Consider the following 16,207-nt stretch of genomic DNA (forward strand, 5'->3'; position numbering starts at 1 on the left):
CACCGTCATGCATGCAATGATACCTGCTGATCAATGCGTATCGCCAAGAACAATCCTCTCGTGTTCTCTGAACAGGAACGAAAGGATGTTTACCAACATTGGCCACAAGGAGGTTTGCGTGGTGTCTCTGTTTTTTTAACAATGTTTTGAAGGGCGCAGCACAGGATTTAGCTCTCAGATTAAATTATTGATGTACGCGCTAGTGCCCATACCGGGAGAAAAAGAGAGGGTTGAGGGCGTACAGAGTGAAGACCTGAAATGACATAAATTTTGTAGCGACGTGATATCCCTAACAGTCGCAAATGTATCTGATATTTTTTTTTTCTTTTTTTTTTTGGGGGGGGGGGGGGTGATATGCAGTCTATGTAGTTGAAGACATCGGGTTAGGATGTAGAGAAAAAAATAAAAACAAAATCAGAATATTTGAAATCTAGATGTGTATGAAGGTACATTTTCAGTCGCGTGGAAGTGGAGAGAAGATGCAGGGATGTTATTCGTTTACAAGGTGTTGCTGAAGCACGCATCTATAACTACAAATTGGATTCAAACTTTGCTGCATTGAAGAAAATATGTGTGATCGCATCTAGCGTAGTCACCATGGTGCTCAGCCAAGTTGGATGAAAATCAATAAGATCAAATAAGGCGAATAACGAAACAAGTATATTCCGCAAAGCTTAACGGAGAGATGAGCTTGTTTGTGGACGCGGTTTCATAAATTTATTATTTTTCATGATTTCTAATAAGTGCCAAAAGAGCCTCGGCTGATGATATGATTATATGTTTCTTACTCAATGCGCAAGAGGAAGGCGTTTCTTTTTATCCTTACGCAGGTCTAGGGTGTAACTGAATATGCGGATCTTCAATAGAGAACAGAAACAGACCGCCTACGAGATGCTTTATGTTAAAAGCTAAGCAATTAGTTTCAATCTATCTAAAAAAAAAAATAAAATAAAACTGGTTAACAGTATTGCGGTGTTTTTGCCATGGAAGCACAATAAACAAGAATTTAACGTATTATCGCAGCACAGTGTATTACAGCTGTTGCATTCAGTCCAGGCTGAGTTCGGTTTTCAGTAGAACGTCTTTTTGAATAAGGCTGAGACATAATGGTGCGGAAATCGTGCGTTATATTCAAGTGTACTTCTTACGATACTTTCACGCGCGATCATTACTTCTCCAGGATCCTAACTACACACCTTGAGTATTTCAATAAAGTCGACGGTGCTCAGCATATTGCACACACGGTTAAGATTTCTTACCTCCATTCAGAAGGAGATTTCTTCCTTCTTGTTTGCGTAAAACTTTCAAGTCTGTCGATGGCCTGCTTACAAGAAATTATGAAACATGAAGTGCAGAAAATGCTGGCTCTTAAGCGCGAGTGTAAGCATGCTCACGCTAGCAGCGCACACGTGTATATAATAGGTCGAAGTTTTTCATAATTTTATTTCAGCGTTCCATACCTTGGTCTCCTCCACAAAAGCGTCGCTGGTCTACATCACGACGCACCTGGCAACGCTGGCGTGGCGAGCTCTCAGTTCGAGTTTCCGACCGCATATTTGTGCGCTTTCTATTCAACAATAGAAATGCATCAAGGGTGCAGAAATCTAAAGTTAGCAATAACCAAAAAAGCTTCCTTGAGGTTGCGCTCACTTTCAGCGAATTCGAGAAAATTTATTGCATTAGGAGCATTAAAAAACAAAGAAGCGATGACATAAAAAAAAGGCAGCTTTATTTTGGCAGTTATTTACCAACGCAGAGCGTGAAATGTTTAGTCTTCGTCTGCTTTCAGCGGTGTCGACAAAATGTCTCAGGATTTCTGTCCCACAGTTTTCTCGCGAAGCCAGTGTTGCCTTGGGTATGGAGGACTTGAACACTTCTTGTAAATACCACACACACACACACACATACATACTCATGTATTCGCACCGAAGCTCAACAGCGAATCGACGACAACAGCAACAGATGTATATGTGTGTGACGATGATCATGACTGTGGTGGTCGCGGTAGTAACAGTGTGTACATACTGTATTGCGCTGAAGCGTGTCTTTGGTTTCTGAAGTGCCAAACGTACGTCAATGAGTACAATAAAGGGCGTCCATCTTTCTTTTTTAAAGACATCATGGTTTGTTCAGTGTGACTTATTTAAGCATTCTGGTCTTCACTTCATGGGGCACATCAGCAGGTGCTTTGCGCCGTGGATTGAAGAATTCGCTGGCGATGTTAGATCCAACTTACATCTCGTATTTCCTATCCGCGTCACAACCACGGGTAGTCTTTTGATAGGAACGAAAGAACCGAAGGTGCAGTAAACATGTGGACAGATTGGATAGGGTGAAAAGTGTAGTCACCATATTCTCAAAAGTGTATTGATTTGACATGAGAGTGAACTACGAATTCAATGCTCCGATTACTGGCATCTAATATCGCCAAATAAACATCTAATTATTATTTCAGTTTCACTGCCCCGGCAGAAGAATCGCAAGCTAAATCTCACTAGTAGATTACAACAGCGCCTATTCTCAACTCGCATCTCAATCCAACAAGGGAGGAACAATTACGAAAACCATCTCCAATAATAAATAGTCTAGGCGAAAAAAGTGAAATTAATAATTCATTCAGTTCAATCCAGGATGACATCCAGCAGTAAACCAGCGTAGAGCTGGGGTAGCATTTAGTGATGCCCTCATGGGCATAAAGAAAAATCACTATGTTTCAGGAAAAAATTGTTTCCTAGAAGATTTGCTTTTTCTTGTGCTAAAAAAGAAAAAAATGGCTGCGGCTTAGCTAGGATAAGTCCGGTTATACAATTGCCAAATCTGGTTACACTCATATACAAATAACCTAGCTTACAGATCGGAAGCTCCATTAAGCGTGGTCAGACATGGCTTGCTTTGGTTTAACTCCTCCATGACTGTCTGCGAACCTCGAGGACACACAGTCGAGTCTAGACGTCACGAAGGTGTCGAGGACACTTTGAAGGGGAAAGTCCCAGTAGGTGAACCAGATATCCAATGGTGGCGGTGGAGAGAAAGGTTGGACCGATGACATCAAGGCTGTGTGGCATCGTGTCAGGTAATGTTGTTTATTGGTAGAAATATGGTCGCCAGGAAAAAGAATCCAGTTATGTGAAGAAGAAGTAGCGGGTGAGCGAAGTAGAAAAAGAAGCGAGCGCCGCCGGCTCTGCGCGCTGCACGCGCGAAGAAGGAACGCGGCGCCGCCTCCTCGCGCCACACCTGAAGTCAAATCTGGCCCGACAATGAGGTTGGCTCCTGTTAGGCGAGTAAAACTTTCGCTTTACGCACCTGAGCCACAACGTGAACATACAATGACCATTCCCACACCCTGACTGCGCCTACAGCTATGACATTTCTTGGTGAAAGAATGAAGGTATGGCGATATAACTTAGACCACGTGCAACTAGTTGCAGCTGTACAATGATGAAACCTTGATTACATATTGCGAAGGAACGTTTATCGGGTAACTTGAGCTGAATAATTAGGTTATCAAAGAACAAGGTTACAACAATGCGCACTCCGAGAAGCAGCCAACCTTTGCCGCATTTCACATTTGCTGCGTGCGCCAATTAACTCACACCCTTACGTCACGTTGGATGACCTAAATACCTTGGTCGCTGTTTACGTCAACTTTTCCGCGGTGCATGGCAGGAAATATGCAGAAGCCGGCATGTACGCGAAAACGTTTCCGCGCTGACACTTCATCTTCCTAAATTAAAAAACTAAACCTTGCACGTGGAAGTCGAAGAGCCGAATTCCGAGGTGTTACTATTCGAATGTCTGAAGCTCGAAAGGCCGGAGTCTGAACTTCTTATAAATGAAAACAGTGCAGACAACACTAAGCATGCATGCCTAATGACATTATGCTGGGACTTAGGTAGCTTCATTTTTCGACGTCCTGTTATAGCTTTGCAGCTTGTCGTGCAGTCTTCATTTCTGCGAATGTATGCGGCTTTCGTGAAAAAAAAAAAAAAAAAAAAGTAGCTCGTGCGGGCCTAAAAAGATAAAGCCGCTGTTTAGCATCCGAACGTCTGTCAAGAACAGGCGAATATATTCCACTTTTTCTTGCAGATTTACACTGATTTATTCAACAAACCACGTAAACCTTTTTATAATCAAACATAGCCATGTTAGAGCCTTGTTTGCGTTGTGAGGACAGGAATTTACACGAAGTACCTTAAACCAAGCAACCATGTAACCTGCCTGAATATATATTTGTGCTTGGGAGAGGGGGCATGGTAGGTGGAAGGCAAAGGATTGAAGAGCCAAAGTCAATGGCAGTACGAGAAAATGTGGAAAGTTTACAGGTGTGCGCTGGAAACAGCCTCAATTAATCGCAAAGGAACTGGAATGAAGTTGTATTAAGATGAAGTCCCCCCAATGTACTTAGCCACGAGGAGATTTGGCAAGGGAAGTTCCTACATAGTTCATAGGCCATCCACTTTCGCCGATGCAAAGAGTAGTTGAAAAAGACTTTGCTACTGACATTACACAACACCCGCGGGTAGCTCTTAGCCAAGCAGTGGGACCGTCAGGCAACCAAGATGCCCCTGAGGAGTTCAATGGAAATTCAGTGTGCATTTCACCTGAGCAGACAACGAACTCAAATAGTTTTTCATAAAAAATGATACGTTTTTATTGCTACTGCGGTAGGATGAGAGAAAGATACTGAAAGAGAAAACAGACAGGTGGTAAGGTTTATCTTGGCCAGCGCTGATTGTAAAGCGGAGAATGATAGCTTTTCGACACATTGCTCCAGTTAACTGTCCTTAGTGAGTGGAAATGGAATCGCTGCAAAAAAGCAAAGTTTGTTCGTTGGTGGCAATGACGACAGAACAAGCACATATGCGTCCACGAGCGCTTGCCTTGCTTCAACTGGAGCAATGCGAGTTACTTCTGCGCATGGAACTGTAATAAAAAAAAAAGTGTGAACGTGTATTTTTTGTATGATGCATCATTTCGCTCGCCAGGCGTGCACCAGCGCCTGGTGGCCAAGCAGGTGGACCTAAATGGCGGCGAGCTATAAACCATGATCTCAACAGCAGCACCAGCACCAATAGACGCTTAAAGGAATGAAGAAAGAAAGTATCGATAGACCTCGAGCCTTCAAAAATAAAAAATTAATCGCGAAATAATACTTGAAACGGAAGGCCTCGGAAACCATGTTCACTGATCTCTGCAAGTGACATCCATACATATAACGACGGACCGCATCCAATGCCCAAGCCAGTCATTAAGGACTGTTTATGTAAACTAGGCTCCCTAGGGTGACATCAGAAGCAGACATTATGTTTGAGTCAAGAAACTAGTATATTAATTTTAGAGATAAGGATTGGCAACGCATCAGGCTTCGCACTGCTAATAATTGCAGTTTACAGTTATGTAGGCTACATTCTGAATGTGCGAAGTTACTTAGGAAAGGCACCATTTAGAGCATCGGCCGTTACTCAGCGGTTATCGCATTTGGCTGCTGAAACCATTAATGATGCATCTAGTCTCTATGACGGCGACTTCAATCCAATGTAGGCAAAATGCACACTTCCACGTTTTTCGCATTGTCAGTGCGCGTTAAAGAACAGCAAGGGTTTAATCCTGAGTCCCCCAGTATACGGCGTCCCTCATAGCTCACGTGCTGTTTTGGGACGCTAAAACTCAGATACTATACCATACACTACCACATATCGTACCGTACCATACCATACCATATTATACAATATCATATCATACCATAACACACCATACCATACCATACCATACCATACCATACCATACCATACCATACCATACCATACCATACCATACCATACCATACCATAACGCACCATACCATACCATACAATACAATAGCATACCATACCATACCATGCCATACCATACCATACCATGCAATGCCATACCATACCATACCATACCATACCATACCATACCATACCATACCATACCATACCATACCATACCATAATATACCATACCGTACCAAGCCTTGCCATTCTATGCCACGTCAAACCCTACTATACCATACCAGGCCGTACCGTACCACCTCTTCGTTCTTTACAGTAAGCAGAGTTGCCAATTCAAAAACTGAAAACCAGCGACAGGAAGCCCTATAACCTGATAATAACTGCTAAGTTGAATATTTGCATCAAAAGGTAATTTTACGCATGTTATTTTTTTATTTGGGGCGCAAACAATGCGATCAACATTTTAAATATAATATAAATCACTTTGTTCTAGTTTGACTACAAATATCAGACTGCGAACACTTCCATTCAACAGAATGTCCTGCCTGTTTACCATACCAAAATTAAATTTATTTTAAATTGTATCTGTAAAAGTGCATTTTATCTCACTACAAACTACTTTCTGCAGGCACGGTGTAAAAAACGTCTTGTCCTTTGTCTCGGTTTGCTGAGTATTATGAGGGCGATTGTTCGCTCGCACCACTGGTTCTAGGCGGGATTCCAGCACTACTGCCAACGTACACACTTACATCGTGCCGATTGTTTGGACTCCATTTTCGCGCACTTCGTTGTCCAGTTTCAATAGCATTTACGCTGCCTTAGGTGTCTGACTCGAAAATTTATTACGACAGAATTCGACATCTCCGTTCACATTGGGTCGTTTGTTTACATTTGATAATCTTCAGCCATTGAACATGAGTGGAGCCCCTGCGCTCTACCAGAACAGTATCAGCGTCGAAAGAGCAAATTCGACCAGCTCGTGGAAGGGATTGTTGTCGGTAGCATTCCTGTACTAGCCCACGTCATCTCAAAATGCAGCTGCGCTAATGCCACGGCTCCTCCAGCTGACAAGAGCGGGCTTCTTACACTGCAGTTGTATGGCAGAGATTTTGTTCTCGTAAATTAGGGTCCTGCCATCACTCTTCTCTAATCTGCACATACTTGACAGGTCCCAGTCTACCGGACCTCATGCGCGGTATCACCTCGCTCGAGGACATCGTTAAAATTGCCGCAAAAATCAATTCAATGAGTATTGGACGCGTTCGAACATTCGCTCCTTTGAGATTTCGTGACCTCATGCACTCACAGCCGTGTTCTGTTCGAGAAATTAATATAATTTCAAATAACTTACACTATTTTAAACAAAATTTGGGGGAAAACTAAAATCGCCTGTAGAAAAGCCAATACGACGTAAAAGCTGCTAAAAAACACTCACCGTAATACACTTCACCTGTTAAACAGAGTAAAAATCCACTAAATGTAGCAGGAAAATCGTTAATTTGGTAACACTGTTACGGATACCGTAACGTGTATTTCCGTGCCGTAGTATATCTTTACATACCATACCATACCGCAAAATACCATACCGTACTGTATGCCACACCATATCAGACAGTTCCCTGTGACACATCGAACTAGTCCCGATTTCAGATTCCACGCGCAAGCGAGCTTTGCTACCTAAAGCAGAACGTCCTTGTCTCGATATCCTTGAGAGTTTCCTTGTATTTCTTCCGAAAAGTAGGAGGTCACGCGAGCACATTGACATGCACATCAGATCGCTCCGAGATCGGTACGCAAGGCCTGAAAATTTGCATGACAGTGGGCCAGCAGTGCGTGACTAGCGTGCGTGCCCCCGCAGGGCGAAGTAAAGGTTTTGCCGCCCTTCAAGCTTTTAACTACGATAGCCTAGAATCGGTGGTGTTCGAATTTAAACTAGAAAGGCCTTCGAGCCTGAGCATGTTAAGCCTGCACACTTGAAGACATCAAAGCACACAATTTGTTCTCTTGACGCGATGGTCTGGGCTCTAGGTTCATATATTATCCGAATATTGTCACAGAGATGACTAATCTCAGAATGATAATATGTTTTGCATTCGGAGAAATTAGGGCGATAAGCTTACAGCGCCTGCAGTAACGCTTCAGGAAAAACACAAAAGCCATTCCTCGAGTGAATCCTGTCCTGCTCTGGAACACCTTGACGAGGGTCCTCAGTTTAAGATGAAGGCGCTTTTATGTAGCTATTATTTTTGAGACTGCGCATGGTGCTCATGCCAGAACATTGGACTTGGCCGCCTGAGCAAGTACAGTGCAGATGCAATTTTCTCAATGCCCATATTTAGTTTTTATCGCTTCTCACGACGTGCTACATCAACCCGGCTACAAAAAGTGTGCTGTGGGTACAGTTAGACGAAATACTTTGCTGACAAGAAGCCGCTGATTTGCAAGTCATTTGTCACATCTAAATAGAAGCGGTAAGTCCCGTATAATGCAACATCTCATGAATAATTAACTGTTCCAAGATTCAACCTTTTGTACCGGTAAACATACTTCGTCTTGCAGTATTCACAGTCTGAATGGTATCGCTTATGAACGCCAGTGGTGAACTTTAATTTAGAAAAAAACTGGAAACCACATTTTTTTTACATGATTCGGCGGGATAAATGAAGTGCCTTTTATCACACCATCCGCAAGTAATACCGCAAGCTCCATCATAATATACTTTCAAAAATTTCATGCACTTATTTACTGGCAGCTTGTACGAAACTTTGACACCCGAAGCATGCGGGTAATATTCAATGACATCAATCCGTTCTTCGAGTGACTAACGCAGTGTGCTTTTTGGGCAAGAAATACTTTTCCCCGGAAGTGACAGAATTTAGTGAGCCCGTACATTATCGGCGTACGTCAGCTATGACGCACGCTAAAATGTAGGCGCTCTGAGGCGCTGATGAAATGGCAGCGTATTGGCATCCTCCCTGGGCTATCAATGAGTAAGAATTTTTCTCCACTTCTCATTCCCCCTGCATGGCCTGTGTCACTGGGGCATTTGAATAACACAACCGGTACACAACAAGTGCGGAGCATCAGGTGCAAGCTGCCCTGGGGTCGCTAACAGCTCAAAGAAAGCCGCGAACAGTCGTGCCTTATCGAATCGAAAATATCGGCAACGGAAGGGGGTTCGCCTTTGCTGTGTTTGCTCGAAAAGGGTAAAACAAATGCCAGCATAAAAAGTGGAGCAGCGAGGACTTTCATTCAGTGGCATGAATTACTGCTCGGTGAATCTATCGGCTTGCGGCAGCGCCCGTGAGGGATCGGCGCCGGGAGCCCCCGGGGAAGCGATCCGGTCGCAGGTGCGCTTGCCACGCATGGTGATCGGGACGCAATTCAGCTCCCTCGCGAGTTTACTGGCTCGTTCACACAGGAACCCTCTCCTTATATCCCCTTCGCTATTATCCGCGGCGTTTTCGAGCTGTAGGCCGAAATGTGGGTGTTGCTCTTCTCTATAGCGTAGAGCTGCGCGGCCTCGCCAGATCTAGCGGCTCTCAATCAGCGGCCCCATATCCATGGCGCTGTCTCGCCAGACGCGCGCAGTACTACGAAAACTACGCTGCTTTGCGTACGTTTACCAGGACGTTCCAGTTCGCTATCCATCTCACAAGCACGCATGACTCGAAGTTCAACCGAATACCTTGGGTGTAGCTTCGTTAGCCTTCGTAGTTATGAGCTGAAAATATATTTCCTGCGAATATGCCCTGATGGGTCGGGGTTCTTGTCAGTCGGCAATGGCTCCAAAGCTTCTAGTGTACTGCAGCGTTTTTCTGCGGCGAAGTATAGCCTTCTGACCCTATTCCAATGCAAAGCGTCTATAACTTTGTATCTTCCTTCAGTAACGGCGGGAAGAGAGAAAAGGCGACTTAATGGCGGCGCCTTCGGTTAAGCTTCTCAGAAACGAGCGGCCCGGCCCCACTTCAGCATTTAAGCGCATTGCAACGATGCCTTCAAATATTTCTTCCTTATAGAGAAAAATAGAGGTTATGGTTCCTGTTTAGGTTGAGTTGATTTTATGCCGGAAGTGTATAACCTTTCTTTGCTCATAAGGCTAACACAGCAGCCTAACAATAGCTGGATAGTGATTAGGGTTTCTCTTTCATTCAATGAAGTACGGAACTTACGTTCAGGATTTTCGTTCGGCATTCAGGAGCTTTTTCTGCCCCCCTACCTTTGGACGCTCAATGCAGGACTATGACGCAAGTTTTGGATCGTAGACACGTTTCCCCATTTGTCCGGTTCTCCTATGGGAAAATATTGCTTGCAGAGTACGACCCGCCATGCCCAACATTTTGAGGAAAACCTGCCAGAATCACATCTGCTCGTTTTTATATGAGCAACACGCAAGATAGGAATAGGACTTATTCTAGAATGCATATGGGTGCATATTTAGAACAGTCCGCAGGCTAAAAGTTAGGAAAGAAGCTTGACAATGCTTGCGGATGATGACATATTTCTATAATTGCTTGCGTACATCTCAAGAGAGACACGGGAAGACACTGTTGTTGACGCACGTGCTACTCCAGCGACAGGAAAGCGCTTAGGAAACAGCGGCCGGACTGAAAGTATTGCCAAAATTCGTTTAGATTGTCATTTCGGTTCGACGCCGTGCTCCCGTCCCGTCAGTACGCCAAGGTCATCCGCTTGTTGTAACAAAATATACGGCGGGCCCAGTTGGTCAGACATTATGGTCAACAAAGAACGTAGCATTTTGACGGGACTAAAGATAAAAAACGAGGTATCTGTCCTGTCCTCACCTTTCTTTTTCCAGTAAAAATACTGTTTTCTTTTCTTTTTTAGCAGAACATTTCCTAATGAAGAGCATTTACCGTAGTCTAAACGCATAAAAGAAAAGGTGGCGAAAAGGGCGGAGATGGAATTATCCGAATCTTTATGAATTTACATGCATTTGTTTAAAGTTGCTCTTTGTGTCACCTTTAGCCTTCGTCTTGGCACATTCCGTTGCTGAGAGCGAAACAACTTCATTCAAATTACATGCACTACATCCAGGCCTACAACTGGACACGCCTACTGGGTACAGCAGATAGGCTACTAGTACGTGCTGAGCTCTATTCGTGTTAAACGCATCAGACATTTTTGTTTATTGCCTTTACTCCCAATCAAGTGTCCTCAAGTAATGATGATTTTCAATTAAATCTGTCCATTAAATAACTGAAAAAGAGAGAGAGAGAGAGAGAGAGAGAGAGAGAGAGAGAACTTTATTTACATGCAATATAAAAGCCGACCATGCCCTGGTACAGATCACTAAAGATAACTGGTTTAGCAGCTAGTCCTTGACTAGTCAAGTAAAGCCCGGCGCCACGTTGAGGGAGAAGGTTGTGAAAAAATATTACGAGGGACTTTAGCGACTAAAGTAGTGTAAAGCGGAAGCCTAAGTGCCGCGTTATGCTACGCAACTGGTACTAATTAGTAATCAAGTGGGTAATTAAATAAATACTTAAGCAAATAAATATTGAATTACTTAAGTATACATTATTGGTAATTGCTTTTTATTAATTAGTAACTGACTATTGATTGACATATGGCATATAAGGCACGCATTCGCTCATACTGTGGTGCTTTGTGATTGGTCGAGACCTCTATGACGTCATCCCGCCTTGGCTAATCAGAACGCCGCAAAAGCGGGGCACATTTTGTCCACGACAACATGAGCCATTAAAGGCTTTCGCCTTAATAAGGGACGGTATTGTGACGGTACAAAAGGAAAACGTCCCCACCAGACATGCAAGATAGCCGCTAAACGCGAGGCGAGGTTTCATTGAGATCGAATTTGATGAGGTATATTTCTCGTTGGGTGTCATAAGCAGCCGGCTGTCACGATAGTCTTGCATTGCAACATCAGCCAGGCATAAAGTGCCCTACCGTAACAATATTATGAATTACGCCACAGGCAGTAAAGTAAAAGATGTTACAGTTGCGACGGTGTGAAAAAAGGGAGGCGTCATAAATGTGCCGTGAAGTTCATGGCATGAGAACCCGGCGAAAACCAAAAGACGCAGGATAAAGGAAAGGAAAGAGACAGTTGCGAAGTCAAAAAACAAAAGCGAGGATACAGCAATGAAGAAAAAGAAACGCGTCAGCAGTGGAGACGTACACCACCAATGCGTACGTGAGGATCGGTCGAAATTGTTGGCCCAACGTGAAGCATCGCAAACACTGGAAACACCGCGATCCATTCGGCTGGTGGTGGCTCGGTCTTGCCGCCGTCCGCCGCGCGACGCGCGCGCTTTTGATGCTGCTTCGACCGTCCTTTTTTCTCGTCTTTATTTTTTTTTTTTTTCGCTTCTCCCCTTTCTTCTTTGGTTGCATCGCTGGTTCCGAGGACGGAGCTGTTCGCATCGTTTCCCCGCCTGTATGTTGGCAACATTCTTGTCGCGCCTTGTTTGCCAGATCGAAGATTTGCAGCGTAGCGATGAAAGTAGCGAACAACGCGAAGATAAAGTAGCGAAGAAACATCTCCAATCTCCTCATCGCTTCCTTATGAAAAAGTAGAATGTGGAAAGGCACTTTATACTAAAATGCAAAATCCACAGAGATAGAATCGCTGCTCCCGTGGAGCAGAAACGACGGAGGAGAAGATGATGCAAGAAACTAACACCATTAATAGCACCCGCATCGAAATTCTCCAAGAGGGTGCGCGAGGGCCAGAGAAACATCTCCTAAGCAATCCACTGCATCACGTGAGTGTGCACTGGGATATTTTGCGCCGAGGTGCGGGAACATCCGGGAGCTGCGCGTCGTTGTGAGGACGAATTCGCCGCTTGTATGCGCTCTCAGCGACACATTTTCATCTCTTCTTTTGCTTCTTCCTGGAGGGTAGAACCGTTGAGTGCAACTCACGGGACGCGATGGCGTCGACAAGCAGTTGAATATTTTATTAAGCTTGCAAAAGGGTGACACTATCGAACGCTTTCTGCCTTGGTTTACGATGCCACCATGCGCGTCTCGCAGCGCGTTTTTATAAGTTTAGGGCGGGTTCATTTCACGAAGCCACTCTGCACGGAGCCCGTTTTTGCATATAGCCGGTCATTTAAATATGCATAGTGTATCGCGGTTACTGGCTCTTCGCATTAAGTTTTCCTTTATTTGGTTCTTTTCTTCCTGCATATTCCACACCCCGTCAGTATGCAGACGTGCTAACGGTGTTAAAAAAAAAAAGTGTGCGCACGCAATCAGATCGTGAAGTCTTTCTTCTCGAGGCGCCCTGTGCAGCGTATTTTGCGCAGAGAAAAAGGAAATAAAAAGTGACAGAACTAAAATAAGAGAAGCGAGTAACAGACGCGGCCTGGCTGTGAATTTTATGTAGTCGAGTTTTGGAGCAATGCCGTAAGTCTGGTTTCCCCTTACAAGGCCCCGAGAACATGAATTTCGGCCTAGCATATATTTCATGACTGAAGAGCACGACGCAAATAATGAAGCAATTATTGCAGAAAATCCATCCTGCATAACGGAAGAGAAGTTTAACCAAGTTCCAGACCTCGACTTTTTCGTCTCGTTTTATCTCGAGGTTCATTTCTTATATCGCTTCTGTATTTTGCCACTGGGTAAATCAAATCTCCACCGACCGACCGACCGACCGACTACGGACGGACGGACGGACGGACAAACGGACGGGCGGACGGACAAACGGACGGGCGGGCGGGTGGGCAGGCCAGGCAGGCCAGGCCAGGCCAGGCCAGGCCAGGCCAGGCAGGCAGGCAGGCAGGCAGGCAGGCGGTCGAACTGACAGACAAAAGGTGCTTTAAAATATTGCCACTTTCTTTCACTCTATTGGCGCCACCATGCGACCGAACCATATCTTGAAGCGTGCATGGCCGAGCGTCGTCTTCGTCTCTCGGATGAGCGCGCGGCTCAGCTAGCTTCGCCTTTATTTAAGAGCAGCTGCGCTGTTCTGCTGCTTGCCACTTTTTTAGTGGAAATATGCACAAGGAAAATATATGGTAGGGGGAGGGGAAGAGCAGCGTAAATCTTCATACGCGCTCGGAAACTAAAATGAAGGGCACAAAAGAAGTCTCTCGCATCATTTTAGGTAACAGGGTTACATGATAGGCGTCGTGAAGTGACGTTAAAAAGTGATTATGCAGACGTTGCTTCTGTAACCAATGAGCGTTACCTTAAAAAAATGAAGCAAAAATTGTCCAGTTGTCGAAGACCAATCACCTAAATATTAATAAAAGCCTAAAATTTATTCATTGGTCGTAAGAGTGTCGGTAAACATTGAAAAACTGCCGTCTTTTGCAACTGCAGATGATATTTTTTACTCAGCTCCTACAGCAGAATAAAAAATAGAAGAGAAGTCGAATAACAGATTACCGATGGCGGGCCAGAAGTGCCTGATTAAGAGGCAAAGCAGACACCTTCTTCCGCAGCCTTCAGCTTCCTTCTCCCTCTGACGAAGCTAACGACATCTCCCATTGGGATGAGGTCGCTAGCAGCGCAGCCCCAGCCGACGGAGCGCTGCTACACTTATATCCGTCTTGATGACCCGCCCACTCGACGCAGCAAGAAGCGGCATGTCTGAGAGTAAATGTCTGTGATGTATGAAGCACCGCGCCCACGCCTCTCTGTGCGGCGAAACTGGTACCGCGCGTTAAGGGCGAAGACGGTGGAGGGCGGAGGTCCACCAGTATAGCCAGACACGCTTCCTCAATAACAGATTACCTTTAAGGACAAGGGAATTGCGGACGTCTTCAGCACTGTGATGCACTCGATGCATGAAGGAGACAAAAGCGACTAGCAACAAGAAAACAAAGATCCGCAGAAAGATAACCAACGGCATTTGACGGTAGGAAGAGGAAGCATTGTCACAGACAGATGATCGCGATAGCGGGAATTACGAGTCTTTTCGCGCGTGACAAATCCGAAGGGGAAAAATTATGCCCGAGAGTAAATAATTGTTTTTCGACCATATCTAGAGCTTACAAAATAAGTGCAACGAGGGAATAATTTGGTGAACATCGTGTTGTCTGCACATGTACACATGTTTTCTTACCTTACCTATCCTTTCATGGTGCCACTGAAGTTCCAAGACTGTGTTTGCTAGCCGGAAGAAAAACAATATCAACGGTTGCCTCAAGGGGAATCGGCAGTGTGATAAGCTGCTGAAAATTAATTTTCGAGAGATAATTGTACAATTCCGTTCAATCCTGGGTTCACACCTATAAAAGTATGCACCCCCAGTACTCATGTGTGACGTCAGAAGAAGGGGGTGGCGCTGTTGTTATGGTACGGTTGCGGCAAGACAACAGTTTTATTATATCAACTAGAATGTCGTCCTTATTATAGTAGAGAAGGTGTGAAAAATGTGAAAATACTGGGTGTGATTCCAAAAGCTATTCATATATAAAGAACCACGATATGTGTTTGCCGCAGTCACCGCCGACTGGGTGCACTGGGCCGAAACACGGCCCCCCTAAACACAGAAGGAAAAAAAAATCCGAACTTCTTTCTCGTTTCACATGGGATCCATGGAGACGACGTTTCGTTAAAGTTTGGATAGCACTTCGAAGAAGAGAGTGACGAAGATTAGAACGACATTTGGGAGCTGATATATTTTTCAGAGGCTACAGTAATTGTGTGTTACGATTCAGGAAACACCACAACCAGCGTCCCATCAGCGTGGAGCTCCTCCGAATCGCACACATTTTTCTTGGAGTCAGAATAGCTTCCGCGTGGGCTACATTTATTTATTTATTAGGACTGTAGTTCAAACCATAAAGAATCTACTCACTACAATCAGAAAGCACTTATCAAATACCATGCCATACCATAAATACGTTAGTAAGCGAAGAAAAGCAACTGTAGCGAACCACTCACCATAATAGACGACAGCACAGAATAGTGTATTAGCACACGATAGCACAGATAATGTCCTCGGCTGCTTCAGGCGTCCGCAAGCGTCGTTGAAGTCTGTAAACATGGTTTTGGTTTACAGACATCTTCACGATGTCATGAATGTATAAAGCTGATAAGGCTACCAAATCATGGTTATGTATTCCGAGTCAGCTTTGTTGGCTATCAATTTTAACTACGAGACAAACGACTATGGACTATTGTGAGATACTGTGTTGAAAATATTGATGAGGATGGTCTTATACCTCATGATGCTTAGCAATATCTTACTTTTATTGCTTATTTATTCGCGTTAAGGCTGCCATAGGAAAACAATGGGACGCTTTTTTAACAGTAATTGCGAAGAAACTGTAGTACATTGCAGGGTACTGCTATCAGCATACTGGCAGGAATGGTCTGATCCTTTTACGCGTAACAAAAGTGCTTGGAAAGTTTGTGCATATCCCGCACTGAGTAGTTAAATGACGAAGACGGGTCAAGAAAAGGCAAGAAGCGGATAACCAGAACAATGCTCTGGTTTTCTATCCGCA

This window comes from Amblyomma maculatum, chromosome 2 (assembly GCF_055883805.1).
Source record: "Amblyomma maculatum isolate TAMU_Amacu chromosome 2, ASM5588380v1, whole genome shotgun sequence".
Lineage (NCBI taxonomy): Eukaryota > Metazoa > Arthropoda > Arachnida > Ixodida > Ixodidae > Amblyomma > Amblyomma maculatum.